This window comes from Entelurus aequoreus, linkage group LG03 (assembly GCF_033978785.1).
Source record: "Entelurus aequoreus isolate RoL-2023_Sb linkage group LG03, RoL_Eaeq_v1.1, whole genome shotgun sequence".
Taxonomy (NCBI): domain Eukaryota; kingdom Metazoa; phylum Chordata; class Actinopteri; order Syngnathiformes; family Syngnathidae; genus Entelurus; species Entelurus aequoreus.
The window spans coordinates 69,235,316-69,252,618 of record NC_084733.1 but is presented as its reverse complement, the minus strand read 5'-3'; the positions used below and the strand labels follow the sequence as shown (position 1 = coordinate 69,252,618).

Here is a 17,303-nt window from a genome sequence, read left to right as displayed (position 1 = left end):
CATAGTATGTATAGAAAGTACGTAAGACTATGCATAGTATGTATAGAGAGTACGTAAGTCCATGCATAGTATGTATAGAAAGTACGTAAGACTATGCATTGTATGTATTAAAGTATGTAAGTCCATGCATAGTATGTATAGAAAGTACATAAGACTATGCATAGTATGTATAGAAAGTACATAAGACTATGCATAGTATGTATAGAAAGTACGTAAGTCCATGCATAGTATGTATAGAAAGTACGTAAGTCCATGCATAGTAAGCTCATGCATACTTATGGGATAGTCAAGTGTATCCTTCTCGGATATCAAGATGTTCACTTAGCGGCACATACAGTGCACGGATGCTGTGTGATATCACCAAGTGACGGTAGGAGCTGTCACGTCGCTCCATGTTGGAGGCCAAACAATTGAAACAGGACAAAGGAATTGCTGTACAACGACAGCGGCCTCACACTGTCAGCTTCTTGTCAGCCTCTTCCTTTGCTGAAAGGCCTCCTGATGGCAGAGCAGATACAGAACAAAGAGTGAGCCATTAAGACGAGGCGACTCGAGACTGGTATCCTTGAAATCCGGGTGACACTTCAAGCGACAGACAATGCCAAATGACAAATCATAATGAACAGTCTATCTTAGACAGTATCAGACGCTCCATGGACGCCTGAGAAGAAGTCGAGTTGATTGGACATAAATGTGCCACGATTTCTGAAGACTGTGGACATTGGCAGATTTTGGAGAGTAAAATGACAACGCTGCAGACAAGTCTGATTGGAAGAGGTGAGTGACTACACATGTGTTTTCTTCTGCATGCTAATTGAAAATCAACACAAACAAAGGTGAGGTCGGCTTGGGTTTCAGTCTGAGTTATTTTAGGACCTGCAGAACATCACCCTGGGATTCAAGCTCATAAACTCTCAGATTGCAACACCGTCCCCCTGTGGGTCATAATGTAATATTGTTTTCATCTTGTCTTTCTTTGAAACTACATTAGTGTCTGCTTGCAACAATACCACCAACAGTAGCTATGTTAATAGATCCATTATTATTAGTCATCGCCATAGAATCATTAATGGTATTGATATTTATTGTTATCCTACCCTATTTGTCCATCCTATGTTCTGTGTGTGTGTTACCAGGACTTTTTCCTTAGCTCCATCCCTGAAAGTGCTTTCTCGTGCTGAGTTCAACTGACTTAACATCAGAGAGAGTTTTTCCTTGCCTCCGTCTCCAAATTGTTGCTGATGTGAGGTTCAGTTGGCGAAAGTGGTTTGGCGGGTTAGAGAGCTAACTGGTTAAATATCGCAGGTAGCTAGAGAGATGTATTTATTAAAGTTAAATGCCTACTGAAATTATTTTTTTTTATTTAAACGGGGATAGCAGATCCATTCTATGTGTCATACTTGATAATTTCGCGATATTGCCATATTTTTGCTGAAAGGATTTAGTATAGAACAACGACAATAAAGTTTGCAACTTTTGGTCGCTGATAAAAAAAAGCCTTGCCTATACCGGAAGTAGCGTGACGTCACAGGAGGTAGGATTCCTCACAATTCCCCGTTGTTTACAATGGAGCGAGAGAGATTCGGACCGAGAAAGCGACGATTACCCCATTAATCTGAGCGAGGATGAAAGATTTGTGGATGAGGAACGTTAGAGTGAAGAACTAGAGAGGCAGTGCAGGGTGTATCTTTTTTCGCTCTGACCGTAACTTAGGTACAGGGTCTCATTGGATTCCACACACTCTCCTTTTTCTATTGTGGATCACGGATTTGTATTTTAAACCACCTCGGATACTATATCCTCTTGAAAATGAGAGTCGAGAACGCGAAATGGACATTCACAGTGACTTTTATCTCCACGACAATACATCAGTGAAGCTCTTTAGCTACTGAGCTAACGTGATAGCATCTGGCTCAAATGCAGATAGAATCAAAATAAATAAATCCCTGACTGGAAGGATAGACAGAAGATCAACAATACCATTAAACCATGGACATGTAACTACACGGTTAATAATTCTCAGCCTGGCAAAGCTTAACAATGCTGTTGCTAACGACGCTGAAGCTAACTTAGCAACCGGACCTCACAGAGCTATGATAAAAACATTAGCGCTCTACACCTACGCCAGCCAGCCCTCATCTGCTCATCAACACCCGTGCTCACCTGCGTTCCAGCGATCGACGGCGCGACGAAGGACTTCACCCGATCACAGATGCGGTTGGCGGCTAGCATCGGCTAGCGCGTCTGCTATCCAAGTAAGTACTCCTTCTTGTGTTGCTACAGCCAGCCGCTAATACACCGATCCCACCTACAACTTTCTTCTTTGCAATCTCCATTGTTCATTAAACAAATTGCAAAAGATTCACCAACACAGATGTCCAGAATACTGTGGAATTGTTCGATGAAAACAGAGCAGTTTGTATGGTGACACATTGGGTACAAATACTTCAGTTGCCGTCGTGACGTCACGCGCATACGCATCATACATAGACGTTTCCAACCGGAAGTTTAGCGGGAAATTTAAAATTGCACTTTATAAGTTAACCCGGCCGTATTGGCATGTGTTGCAATGTTAAGATTTCATCATTGATATATAAACTATCAGACTGCGTAGTCGGTAGTAGTGGGTTTCAGTAGTGCCAAGCAGGGAGGTAATGGGTCCCATTTTTATAGTCTTTGGTATGACTCGGCCGGGGTTTGAACTCACAACCTACCGATCTCAGGGCGGACACTCTAACCACTAGGCCACTGAGTACTGTGAGTTTTTCCTTGCCTCTGTCTCCAAATTGTTCACTGATGTAGGGTTCAGTGGATAAAAATGACTTGATAAGATAGATAGGTAGATAGCTGGTTAGATGCTGTAAATAGAAGTGTTGTCCCGATACCAATATTTTGGTACCGGTACTGGTACCAAAATTATTTCGATACTTTTCAAGACTTTTTGGTACTTTTCTAAATCAAGGGGATTACAAAAAATTGCATTATTGGCTTTATTTTAACAAAAAATCTTAGGGTACATTAAACATGTTTCTTATTGCAAGTTTGTCCTTAAATAAAATAGTGAACATACAAGACAACTTGTCTTTTATTAGTAAGTAAGCAAACAAAGGCTCCTAATTTAGCTACTGACATATGCAGTAACATATTGTGTCATTTTCCATTCTATTATTTTGTCAACATTATTAAGGACAAGTGGTAGAAAATGAATTATTAATCTACTTGTTCATTTACTGTTAATATCTGCTTATGTTCTCTTTTAACATGTTCTATCTACACATCTGTTAAAGGCCTACTGAAAACCACTACTACCGACCACGCAGTCTGATAGTTTATATATCAATGATGAAATCTTAACACTGCAACACATGCCAATACGGCCGGGTTAACTTATAAAGTGCAATTTTAAATTTCCCGCTAAACTTCCGGTTGGAAACACCTTTGGATGATGACGTATGCGCGTGACGTAGTCAGTGAAACAGGAGTATCAGTAGCCCATTGAAGCCAATACAAAATAGCTCTGTTTTCATTTCATAATTCCACAGTATTCTGGACATCTGTGTTGGTGAATCTGTTGCAATTTGTTCATTGCATTATGGAGAAAGAAGCTGAGCAAGCAAAGAAGAAAGTTGTCGGTGCAAAGCGGAGTATTTTGCGAGGGAAGTCAGCAACACAACACAGTCTGTGTTTCATTGTTTACATTCCCGAAAGATGCAGTCAAGATCGAAGAACTCGGACAACAGAGACTCTTACCAGGAGGACTTTGACTTCGATACACAGACGCCTGTAGAGAACTGGGACAACACAGACACTTACCAGGATTACTTTGATTTGGATACACAGACGCAGACGTGCTACCGTGAGTACGCAGCTGCGCTTCCAAACATTTGATCGCTTGCCCGTACGTGCGTGTCACGTACGTAACTTTGGGTAAATATATAAGCTTTATGAACCTTGGGTTAGGTGAACGGTCCTTTGGGCTGAGTGATTGTGTGTGTTGTGCAGGTGTTTGAATTGTATTGGCGGGTTATATGGACGGGAGCTAGGAGCTAGGAGCTAGGAGGTAGCATAACAAACACCTAGGTGTTTGTTATGCGGGATTAATTTGTGGCATATTAAATATAAGCCTGGTTGTGTTGTGGCTAATAGAGTATATATATGTCTTGTGTTTATTTACTGTTGTAGTCATTTCCAGCTGAATATCAGGTTCCACCCGCCTTTCACAGCATCTTTCCTATCTGAATCGCTTCCACTCCCCACTAGTCCTTCACTTGCACTTTTTTTTTTTCAGATACCAAAAGTTGCGATCTTTATCGTCGTTTTTCTCTACTAAATCCTTTCAGCAAAAATATGGCAATATCGCGAAATGATCAAGTATGACACATAGAATAGATCTGCTATCCCCGTTTAAATAAAAAAAATTCATTTCAGTACGCCTTTAAAATGTAATAATCACTTATTCTTCTGTTATTTGTTACTTTACATTAGTTTTGGATGATACCACAGAGGCGGTATAGTACCGAATATGACTCATTAGTATCGCGGTACTATACTAACACCGGTATACTGTACAACCCTAGTAGATAGTTATTTAAATGTGTTATTTACTGGGAGTTTTTCCTTGCCTCTGTTTTAAAAGTGTTTACTGATGTGGGGATAGGAAGGTAAAACTGGCCGGACTCGATAGCTAGCTAGTTAGGTAGCTGGCTGTTTAGATACTGTAGCTACATAGACATATTCATTATACTGAGTTTTTCCTTGCCTCTGTCTCCGAATTGTTCGTTGATGTAGAGTTTCATTGATAAAAATTACTTGATCAGATAGAAAGGTAGACAGCTGGTTAGATACTGTAGACAGCTATTTAAATGTGTTTCTTACTGAGAGTTTTTCCTTGCCTCTGTCTACAAATTGTTTGCTTATGTGGGGTTCAGTTGGTAAAACTGACTTGATCAGATAGAAAGGTAGATAGCTGGTTATATACTGTAGATAGCTATTTAAATGTGTTTTTCACTGAGTTTTTCCTTGCCTCTGTCTCCGAATTGTTTTCTAGTGTGGGGTTCAGGTGGTAAAATTGGCTTGACTAGATAGCTAGTTAGGTAGCTAGCTGGTTAGATACTGTGGATAGCTCAATAGACGTATTTGTTATTAGGAGTTTCTCAGAGATGTGCAGTCAGGGAGGCAGGTGAGGCGGGGCCTCACGTGCCATCATGGAAAGAAAAAAAATGTACAAAAAAAAAATGAATTAAATTGTTATATGTATCCAGTGATTATACTATAAAGTTATTTTCCATTTAACTTCACCAGTTTTAGATTATTTTTATTCAAAATCGCTGAATTTTCACATTTGCCGTTCAAATACTGAGAAGAGACTTGCGGTGAGTCACCAGCCAGTTGAGCCTCACCATGGATTGCGCAATGACTCGGCTAACTGCTGGCCTGCTGTGCAGTGAGACCGTATTGCTATATGAATTATATTATACATTTCCATAGTTTAGTTAGCTGAGGTATATAATGTACAGTGTATTTTGTCAACAACTGTATGTGTGTAACGTATTTCTTGTGCTGAGCAATCATAAAACGGCTGCGAAGACGCACTGGCTGAGGCTCGCAGTAATCCCGCCTCATGGTGGTAGAGGGCGCTAGTGATCCCAGGGATAATTTTTGCGACTACTCGGCTGCAGAATAAGTGACAACAAGCAGCAACAGTCAGCGATTATTTATTTTTTCCTCTCGCCTGGACTTTTACCATGGAGGATTACATATCTAAAATAAAACAGTTTTCTAAACTGGACTTTCAATCGAAGCAGGAGGTAATAATTAAAGGAAGATCTCCATCGAGACAGAGAGACTTTTAAAACTGAAGAAAGTTAAGGAAGACTTCTATAAACAAGTTATCGATGCTTTTGTTCAGAAGGAGCGGCGCATGGACTTCATTTATAAGTAAAGGTAAGACCATAATAAAGTTTTTTTTATTAAATGTGCTTTTTTGTGTGCTACAGTTTGTATGTGTAAAGTTAAAGTTAAGTTAAAGTACCAATGATTGTCACACACACTGGGTGTAATGAAATTTGTCCTCTGCATTTGACCCATCCCCTTGATCACCCCCTGGGAGGTGAGGGGAGCAGTGGGCAGCAGCGGTGCCGCGCCCGGGAATCATTTTTGGTGATTTAACCCCCAATTCCAACCCTTGATGCTGAGTGCCAAGCAGGGAAGAATGCTGGTATGAGCTTTTAAACATAACCCGTTAACTGCTGCCAATCAAATGGTGAATAAGATACTCTTTAGGGTTCATATGTTTGTAAATCTGACTGTGATGAAGTCAGTGCCTCACCAGCCATGAACCTCACCGCACGTCACTCTCCTCGCCTCTGTCTCTAAAGTGTTTACTCGTGTGGGGTTCAGGTGGTAAAACTGGCTTGACTAGATAGTTAGCTAATTAGGTAGCTAGCTGGTAAGATACTTTAGATAGCTTCGTAGATGTATTTGTTATAGGGAGTTTTTCCTTGCCTCTGTCACTAAATTGTTTGTTCATATGGGGTCCAGTTGGTAAAATTGGCTTGACTAGATAGGAAACTATTTTAATAGCCAGACTGACGTATTCATAGGAGGGAGTTTTTCCTTGCCTCTGTCTGTAAAGTGTTTACTCATGTGCGGTTCAGCTGGTAAAATTGGCTTGACTAGATAGCTAGTTTGGTAGCTGGCTGGTTAGATACTATAGATAGCTACATAGATGTATTCATTATAGGGAGTTTTTCCTTGCGTCTACCTTTAAAATGTTTGTAAATTTGGCTTGACTAAAGATTGATAGCTAGTTAGAGAGGTAGCTACATTGATCCATTGGTTATTGGGAGTTTTTCCTTGCGTCTGTCACCAAAGTGTTTGTTCATTTTGGGTTCAGTTGGTAAAAATGGCTAGATAAAATAGCTGGTTAAATAGCAAGATGGCTGTATTTGTTATTGGGCATATTTCATTGCCTCTGTCTCTGAAGTGTTTGCTGATATGGCGCTCCGCTGAATTGACTACATGGTGAAATAAATGAATTTGTTATAGGGAGTTTTTCCTTGCCTCTGTCTGTGAAGTGTTTACTCATGTGGGGTTCAGTTGGTTAAATTGACTTGGCTAGATAGCTAGTTAGGTAGATAGCTGGTTGGATACAGTGCACAGCTAAATATATTGGTTGTTGGGAGTATTTCCTTGCCTTTCTCTGAAGTGTTTGCTGATAAGGCATTGGGTTGAATTGACCAGATAGATAGCTGAATAGATGTATTTGTTGGAGGGACTTTGTCCTTGCCTTCCTGCCACCTCGACAGACTTGGACATAGACAGTGACCGTATCAATATTGATGCTGCATTGCAAAGGATAATGATACTGTATTGCAATATCAATATTACATTTTCTATGTTTTTGTAAAATAAGATATTTAGACAGATATAAATATTATTTGAAAAAATAACTTTGGTATTTAAACAAGGTATACACTGTGTCTGGCCTCGTGTTGTGACCTGATTTGCGCTTCCATGGATACAGCTGCAGCACACAAGGAGTGGCGGAATGTAAAACATGATTCCGTTGTATGCTCCGAGGTGCATTGTACACATGCCGTGTGTGTGAGTGTGTGTGTGTGTGTGTGCGTGTCCCAAAGTGATGACAATACCATAAGCTATTTAAACCAGTAGGTATGTGTGCTTTGGGCTTTTAGCTCCAGCTGCTACTCTGCTGTTATTTTTGTTGTGTATTGTCAGTCAGTGAGGTAACGGCGACTTTGAGCAGTATTTTTGTAATGTATTTACATAAAGAGAGATTTTTAAAATAAAGATTTAAATTTTTATTTTTTTTTACCATGATGCGCATCTATCTAATGCAACCTTTGTTAGTCGGACCTCTAGTGAATATAAAGATACTTCGTGTGAAAATGTTGGAAAAATGTGCATCCACTTGCCCACATATGCTGCACTATCACAGTGATTTTATGTATTGACTCATACATTTCTTCAAAACTGATGACCGAAAAAACATGTAAAAGTGTTTTATTTTGTGCATGCAAAGATGACGTTACACTGTAAAAAAAAAAATCCTATTTTTATGGTTAATTTACTCTAAATTTCTACTGTAATTTTTCTATTTTTTTAAAATAGTTTATAAAACTGTAGAATTGAAGACATTATCTGTAAATAAACAATCCGCCTGTTATTTTAAGTAATATGCCAGTAATGACAAACTATGTATATTTCTATTTTTTTTACAGAAAAATACCAAATTAATTATACATAGCATTTTCTGTTTTCTTAAATTATTTTCAAATTAATGTAATATTGCGATATTTTTCCGTAAAACGTTTCATGAAAATTTCTGTAATTATAATGTTTTTGATCATTATTTGGTTTACAATGTTTTACTTTAATTTTATGGTTTTTGTTTGGCAGCCATAGCTGCCAGTAGATGACCGTTTTTTTACAGAATTTTTTTTTACAGTGTATATTATCATCAAAATATAATGTACGTACTATAAAATAATGATGTAGGACAGCTACAAAATATGTTTTAATGATATATATCAGGGGTCTTTAAAAAGGGGTTGGTTGATTTGACCTTAATATATATTTTTCATATTGCCCTATAATTTTTTCCACAAATTCAAATGTATTTAAATGCACATTAACATTGTAGTTTATTAGTGCAGTGCCTTGCAGCTTTAGAATAAAAACATTAATACATAATATTATTTTACTCATGTTTGCATTTAAGACAGTTAACAACTATTAGGGAGAAAGTTGCCAGTTAGCAGCGCTATGACGCATTATTTGAATATCTTATTACCGCACAATAACAAGGTACCTTTAGACCGAGTTTTTATTTTGCAATTTTTATAACACAATCACACTTTCACAAAAGATCGATCCATGATAAATATTACAATATTGCACATATGCTGTACTAATCACAATAATTCCAGTTATTTAATATTTGCCTTTTGACCTACAAAATATATTTTTCCAGTTATTTAATATTTGTTTTTTGACTCCAAAACATTTTTTTTCCTAGTTATTCAATATTTGTTTGTTGAACTTTAAAACATTTTTTCCAGTTATTTAAAATACATTTTTGACTTACAAAACATAAAACAAATGCTCGCTAATATTTAGATACATACAGTAGTGCAAATTAAGAAATACTCAATTTTCAGCTGAAATAAATCCTCCATTTCAATTTGTTGTATGTCAGCGCTATATTTCAAAATAGAAGCATGAAAGCATTTTAATATTTAATATTTGGGGTTTTTTTACCTAGAAAACATTATTTTCCAGTTATTTAATATTAGATTTTTTTACTTAACAAAACCTTTTTTTCCCAGTTATTTAGTATTTGTTGTTTTTTTACTACACAACATTTTCTCCAGTTATTTAATATTTGCCTTTTGACCTACAAACATTTTTTTCCAGTTATTTAATATTTGTTTTTTGACTCCAAAATATTTTTTTTCCAGTTATTTAATATTTGTTTGTTGAACTATAAAACATTTTTTCCAGTTATTTAAAATTCATTTTTGACCTACAAAACATAAAACAAACGCTCACTAATATTTAGATACATACAGTAGTGCAAATTAAGAAATAGTAAATTTTCAGCTGAAATAAATCATCCATTTCATTTTGTTGTATGTCAACGCTATTTTTCAAAATAGAAGCATGAAAGCATTTTAATATTTAATACGATTTTTTTTTTACCTAGAAAACATTATTTTCCAGTTATTTAATATTTGATTTTTTTACTTAACACAACCTTTTTTTCCCAGTTATTTAATATTTGCCTTTTAAATTAAAATTTATTTTTGACCTACAAAACATAAAACAAATGCTCACTAATATTTAGATACATACAGTAGTGCAAATTAAGAAATACTCAAATTTCAGCTGAAATAAATCCTCCATTTGAATTTTGTTGTATGTCAATGCTTTTTTTCAAAATAGAAGCATGAAAGCATTTTAATATTTAATATTAGTTTTATTTTACTTAGAAAACATTATTTTCCAGTTATTTAATATTTTATTTTTTTACTTAACAAAACCTTTTTTCCCAGTTATTTAATATTTGTTTTATGATCTAAAGAACCTATTTTTTTTCAGTTATTTAATATTTGCCTTTTGACCTACAAAACATTTTTTTCCAGTTATTTCATATTTGTTTTTTGACTCCAAAACATTTTTTCCAGTTATTCAATATTTGTTTGTTGAACTATAAAACATTTTTTCCAGTTAATTAAAATGTATTTTTCACCTACAAAACATAAAACAAAGCTCACTAATATTTAGATACATACAGTAGTGCAAATTAAGAAATACTCAAATTTCAGCTGAAATAAATCCTCCATTTGAATTTGTTGTATGTCAATGCTTTTTTTCAAAATAGAAGCATGAAAGCATTTTAATATTTAATATTAGTTTTTTTTTTTACCTAGAAAACATTATTTTCCAGTTATTTAATATTTTATTTTTTTACTTAACAAAACCTTTTTTCCCAGTTATTTAATATTTGTTTTATGATCTAAAAAATCTATTTTTTTTCAGTTATTTAATATTTGCCTTTTGACCTACAAAACATTTTTTTCCAGTTATTTCATATTTGTTTTTTGACTCCAAAATTTTTTTTCCAGTTATTCGATATTTGTTTGTTGAACTATAAAACATTTTTACCAGTTATTTAAAATGTATTTTTCACCTACAAAACATAAAACAAATGCTCACTAATATTTAGATACATACAGTAGTGCAAATTAAGAAATACTCAAATTTCAGCTGAAATAAATACTCCATTTCAATTCGTTGTACATCAGAGCCATTTTTCAAAATAGAAGCATAAAATCATTTTAATATTCAATGTGTTTTTTTTAGCTAGAAAACATCATTTTCCAGTTTCCAGTTCAGCTGAAATTTCAAAATATCAAATCAAATCAAATCAAATCAACTTTATTTATAAAATAGAAGCATGAAAGCATTTTAATATTTAATTACCTAGAAAACATTATTTACCAGTTATTTAATATTAGATTTTTTAACTTAACAAAACCTTTTTTCCCCCAGTTATTTAATATTTGTTTTATTTTTAACTACACGACATTTTTCCCAGTTATTTATTTGTTTTAAGATCTACAAAACATGTTTCCCTGTTATTTCATATTTGTTTTGTGACCTACAAAACATTAAAGAAAAAGGTTAATATATAGTTATTTTGCTTACTACTATTTAGATACATACAGTAGTGCAAATTAAGAAACACTCAATTTACAGCTGAAACAAATCCTCCATTTCAATTTGTTGTATGTCAACGCTACTTTTCAAAATAGAAGCATGAAAGCATTTTAATATTTAATATGTGTTTTTGACCTAGAAAACTATATTGTCCAGTTATTTCATATTTGTTTTTTGACTTCAAAACATTTTTTCCAGTTATTCAATATTTGTTTGCTGAACTATAAAACATTTTTTCCAGTTAATTAAAATGTATTTTTCACCTACAAAACATAAAACAAATGCTCACTAATATTTAGATACATACAGTAGTGCAAATTAAGAAATACTCAAATTTCAGCTGAAATTTCAAAATATCAAATCAAATCAAATCAACTTTATTTATAAAATAGAAGCATAAAAGCATTTTAATATTTAATTACCTAGAAAACATTATTTTCCAGTTATTTAATATTAGATTTTTTAACTTAACAAAACCTTTTTTACACCAGTTATTTAATATTTGTTTTATTTTTAACTACACAACATTTTTCCCAGTTATTTATTTGCTTTGAGATCTACAAAATATGTTTCCCTGTTATTTCATATGTGTTTTGTGACCTACAAAACATTAAAGAAAAAGGTTAATATGTAGTTATTTTGCTTACTAATATTTACATACATACAGTAGTGCAAATTAAGAAACACTCAATTTACAGCTGAAATAAATCCTCCATTTCAATTTGTTGTATGTCAACGCTACTTTTCAAAATAGAAGCATGATAGCATTTTAATATTTAATATGTGTTTTTGACCTAGAAAACTATATTGTCCAGTTATTTCATATTTGTTTTTTGACCTACAAAACATTTTTTCCACTTATTTAATATTAGTTTTTTGTTTTAACTACACAACATTTTTCCCAGTTATTTAATATTTGTTTTTTGACTTACAAAACATTTTTTCCTAGTTAATTTGTTTTTTTTAACTACACAACATTTTTTCCAGTTATTTAATATTTGTTTTGTGACCTACACAACATTAAAGAAAAGGGTTAATATACAGTTATTTTGCTCACTAATATTTAAATACATACAGTAGTGCAAATAATGATATACTCAATTTTCAGCTAAGAAAAAGAATGCTCCATTTCAATTTGTTGGCTGTCAGCGCTAGTTTTCCAAGTAGAAGCATGAAAAAGAAACATTCTTTGTCTCTCAGTATCTTTTATGAACTTGTTTTAGGTCTGTGTGATATTGTTTGGGGGAAATATGTGCATGTTAGAGCCATAAATCCTGACTAGGATACGAGCTTGTTTCCATAGTAAAACTGAAATGTACTCTGGCAGACATCAAATCTATTAAAAAAAATAACCAGAACAGATTCAGAAACAGAACGAATTGCAAAGTTTTTCCATGTTTTATGAAAAAAAATATATATATATTTTGTTGTAAACCTAACATGGCTGCTGCTGAGGTTCCATCATGGTCACCATCTGCTTCTCCTTGACACCTGAGAGCTATCCCAGGTGTGGTGTGAGCCTCAGACTATTGAAGCCGCTCTCTGCACGGCAATGAGTGAGTGACAACAGCCTACACGGTGGGAAGAGCCCCGCTATGGAAAGACCTCCGGATAGAAGAGGTCCTCCTGCGTGCTTGTGCGTGCGTGAGCACCTGTGTATGTCTCTGACGCCCTGATGAGTGAGACGCAGGCCTTCGGGGAGAAAGGGGGGGGGGTCACATCACCACGGAGATGGCCACCATTGCTTAGCAACCTTAGCCCTCCAGTCCAGAAGAGGAAGTGCGACATGTGAAGTGGTCAGAATACCTGAAATGTAATACTAATGCTGTTTTGTTGATGCTAAAACCAGATTATCTAAAAAATGAATACAACTATGATCAAGATCTACATTTGTGGAGCCGAGTTGTTTACGTGTCTTGTTTATAGGCGCCATGTTGTGCCCAAATCCTATCATAAGCAAAACATTTCGCATTTTACCATAGTAGTCTCACTGATTAATTAAAGTGGAGAAAAGACAGTTTACCCTATTTTCCGGACCATAGGGCGCACCGCCGATGAATGGTCTATTTTGGATCTGTTTTCATATATAGGGAGTTAAAGGAGTCTTTTATTTATTTTTTTTCTAAATTGAAAACACTTCCTTGTGGTCTACATAACATGTAATGGTGGTTCTTTGGTCAAAATGTTGCATAGATGATGTTTTACAGCAGGGGCGTCACTAGCTTTTAAGGACAGGGGGGGCTTAGCCCCCAGGAGATGCACAGGATGCAAGCGAACGTAGTGCACGAGCACAAAACTTCACAAATGGCTAACAAAGACTTAGAAATTAATCATTGTTATTATTATTATTTCAGTCGGTTTATTTTCAATCTGTGTTCAGTACAACAACAAACATGGGTTTGCAGAGTGACATTTTGTTTACAGCATCAACAAGAAACAATTACTTGCATGATCCTTCAAGATACACTGAAACACAATGAAAGTCATGGCATTAGCCTCTATGTCTGTTATTCATTCACAACATAGAGACTAATGCCACGACTTAAGCTCACAATACAAGAATTGTTTGTTCCCAAATATTTTGAAGTTGCACAGATTACATTTTGGGCACATATGTGACTAAAATGGTTGTAAATTCAAGCCCTGGAAATATTACTTAATTACTTGAATTAAAGTAATATCTGGATCGGGATCATTTGGCTTGTATATAATATATTTATATATATATATATTATGGCAAGCCGTTAAGGGAATTAAATATATATGGAAGTCTGAATAGAAATGAGAAACTTTTATATATACTGTAAATAAGAAAGACTTAGAGTCCGTCTGCTGATCTGAAAAAGAGCCAAAGCTGTCAAAGAGCTGAGGGACCATCTTCAAAATGCAATGCTGAAACAAATAATGCAAACAATAAAATGTAACTTCCAGGGCTTGAGATTAACGTAGTCCCGTCGTCCCGGGGATGGTAAAAAAAAATGCACGGGACGAAATTAAATGCTCCCCGGGACGATGGCTTTTAACCATTTTTTTTCTTTTTCATTTTATGTTTTTATTCATTTTACATTTTATATTAAATGTCTTGGTTTTTCCACCCTCTGAAAATCCTATGAAATGTTTAACAAGCCATCCTATAATAATACAACAGCTATTAATGCAACAATACAATAAAACAAATATATTTAATGATGTTTTTTTCATTATTTTAACAATTGGCTAATGTATATTACTTTATATAGATTCTACAAGAAGCACAAAACTTAAAAAGTAAATTATTTACAATTGCAGACACAAGGTTCTTGTTCTGCAGTGCTGTGTGCTAATGTGCTTCGTACACCTGCAGGACCGCAAGCAAGGTCGCATAGAAAATGCGGACTGGATTTTGAGTGATGTGGGCATTTTCTATATGAACAAGTGGAATGGATTGGATACCCACGCACTAAAGGGGCTCTCTACCTTACACTATGAAGTGAGGGGAAATTGAGTGAATAATGACAGGTTATATGATTATTTATTTAAACTCATATTCGGGCCACTTTATAATGAATATGTCGGCATGTATTTGTAAAAAAAAAAAAAAAAAAATGTTTTGTTTTTTTTAACACCAATTTATTTAGGGGGGCTTAAGAACATGTTAGGGGGGCTGGAGTCCCCCTAAAATAGGTCTAACAACGCCAATGTTTTACAGACCATCTTCAAGCCGCTTTCTGACAGTCGCTTCCGGAAGCGCTGTTTTGCGGCCTTATTTACGTGGCTCACCTTCGGCAGCGTCTTCTCCCCGTCATCTTTGTTGTAGCGGTGTAGCATGCAAGGACGGAGGTGGAAGAAGTATCAAAAGATGGAGCTAACTGTTTTAATGACATTCAGACTTTACTTCAATCAATAAAGGAGCAGCATCTCCTCATCCGGAAACAACAACAACCGGAAATGTGTCCCGTGAAAAACTGTCCGACCGGAACTCTCTAATAACTAAAGTTCCTTGGGTGAATAATATAACTCACCACACCGGTATGTTTTAGCACTTTCATGGCGAGTTTATAAGTAATAACTTTACACTACCCGGTACTTTATATTAGAAATGGCAACAGCGGAGGATGAATGTTCCATAACAAGAAGATAGAGAAAAAGAAGAAGCTAATAGACTATGGTGTCGGCACAGACTACAAAGGCGGACGCGCGCAACTTTTCAGGATTTATGCCAGGGGTGTCCAAAGTGCGGCCCGGGGGCCATTTGCGGCCCGCAGCTAATTGTTTATCGGCCCGCCACACATTCTGGAAATACTATTGTAAAAATAAAAAAGAACATTAAAAAAAGTGGAATGAGGTGAAATCTAATGATAAAAAGTTGCAATGTTGACACAAAAGCTGCCATGCAGGCTGTTTTTTTTTCTTTTGTCTTTCTTCATTTTTCTTTTTTTTGCCATTGCTCAAAAAAAAAAATTATGACAAAAAATCCATGTAATTAATTATTTTCAGGGCTCCAATTACTTCAAATATTTCACTTTAAAATGTTTTATTTGGTAAATATTGCATATATTGTGTAGTAGCCATATAAAAACATCAAAGTTTTCTTTGACAGAAGCGCATAAAACAAACAAAATAATAGTTCCAGCATAAAATCGACAGATATATCTGAAGATGATCTCGTAATTTAAGTGTTGAAAGTAAAAGAACAACCTAATAAAAATGTATCACTTTATGAGTGGGGCACCTTTTGGATCCCAAATATATTTAGTGATTTTTTATTTATCTTTTCACTGTGATTACTCAAAAAATGAAAGAATTCAAATCAATGGTGTCCTGCATTATTGATCTTCTAGGGCTCTAATTACTAAATACTGCATATTTCAGTTTTACTATAAAAAACTAAGTTGTTTTTGACGGAAAAGCCATAAAACATTTTTTTTAATTTGTATTACTTTATATCAACTTGAAGTTGATATCGAGATTTACTGTAAGCATTAAATAATTAAAAAATTATAATAATATGACTTATTTTTAACATTTTAATGACTGAGACCCTTTATGGTCCCCGGGACCCCTAAAGGTAAAATAAATAAAAAATGCATATATTTTGTTATGGTTTGAAAATGAAAAATATCAAAATGGCCCCCACATGCTTTAATTTTTCCGTGTGCGGCCCTCAGTGGAAAAAGTTTGGACACCCCTGATTTATGCAGATCCCAAATACAGATCAGCAGGTACTAGAAGGTAAAAAAAAGTTGCTTTTGCATAATATTGCGAAACAAAATTATACACACACCATAATAATACTCGTATGTTGAAGCACATCAAACGGTGCAGACTACACTTATCTCTTATGTTTGACTACCATCTACTGGTCACACTTATCATTACACCATGAACCAAAAAAAATAGCTTCGAGGTGGGTAAGCGCAACCAAACTTATTCCTTACATTAGGCGCACTGTCGAGTTTTGAGGAAAAAATATGATTTTTAGTGCGCATTATAGTCCGGAAAATATGGTAATTGGTGATGGCAAGGAGCAGTTGTCGCCGCCATGCTGCGCCTATTACAAATAGGTATGAACAAGTACTGACCCATTGGACACTTCAGAGTGTCACCATCATCATTTCAATCGATCAATCAATGTTTATTTATATAGCCCTAAATCACAAGTGTCTCAAAGGGCTGTACAAGCCACAACGACATCCTCGGTACAGAGCCCACATACGGGCAAGGAAAACTCACCCCAGTGGGACGTCAATGTGAATGACTATGAGAAACCTTGGAGAGGACCGCATATGTGGGTAACCCCCCCCCCCCCTCACCAATTAAGATCAAGATCTGCATTAGTTATTTACATGTGGTGTTATGAGGCCAACTATCTGATCAAAGTTTGGCGCCATGCCACGGCCACATCTTATGCAGGTGGCAAAATCCCTTCTTAATTTATCATTGCTCATATGTCTGGTATCTGTCATTTTAACCACGGCTCAATCGCTCAAAGTCTCAAGGAGGAGTTCGTAAAAAAGAACGGAAATCAGAGATGGGTTTTTGAGACTTTTACGTGCGTCTTCACCGATTTTCGGGACGAA

The 17,303-nt window shown here is 35.2% G+C and overlaps 1 protein-coding gene across 1 annotated transcript in view; it reads left to right on the top strand.

Moving 5' to 3' along the window:
• The first annotated feature begins 667 nt into the window (after nucleotides 1–667).
• rgma (repulsive guidance molecule BMP co-receptor a) overlaps nucleotides 668–17,303 on the top strand; it is a 208,354-nt gene continuing 191,718 nt past the window's right edge. Inside the window, exon 1 of the mRNA XM_062042575.1 lies at nucleotides 668–777. The gene's annotated coding sequence lies outside the window, so the exon portion shown is untranslated. The remainder of the gene's footprint in view (nucleotides 778–17,303) is intronic.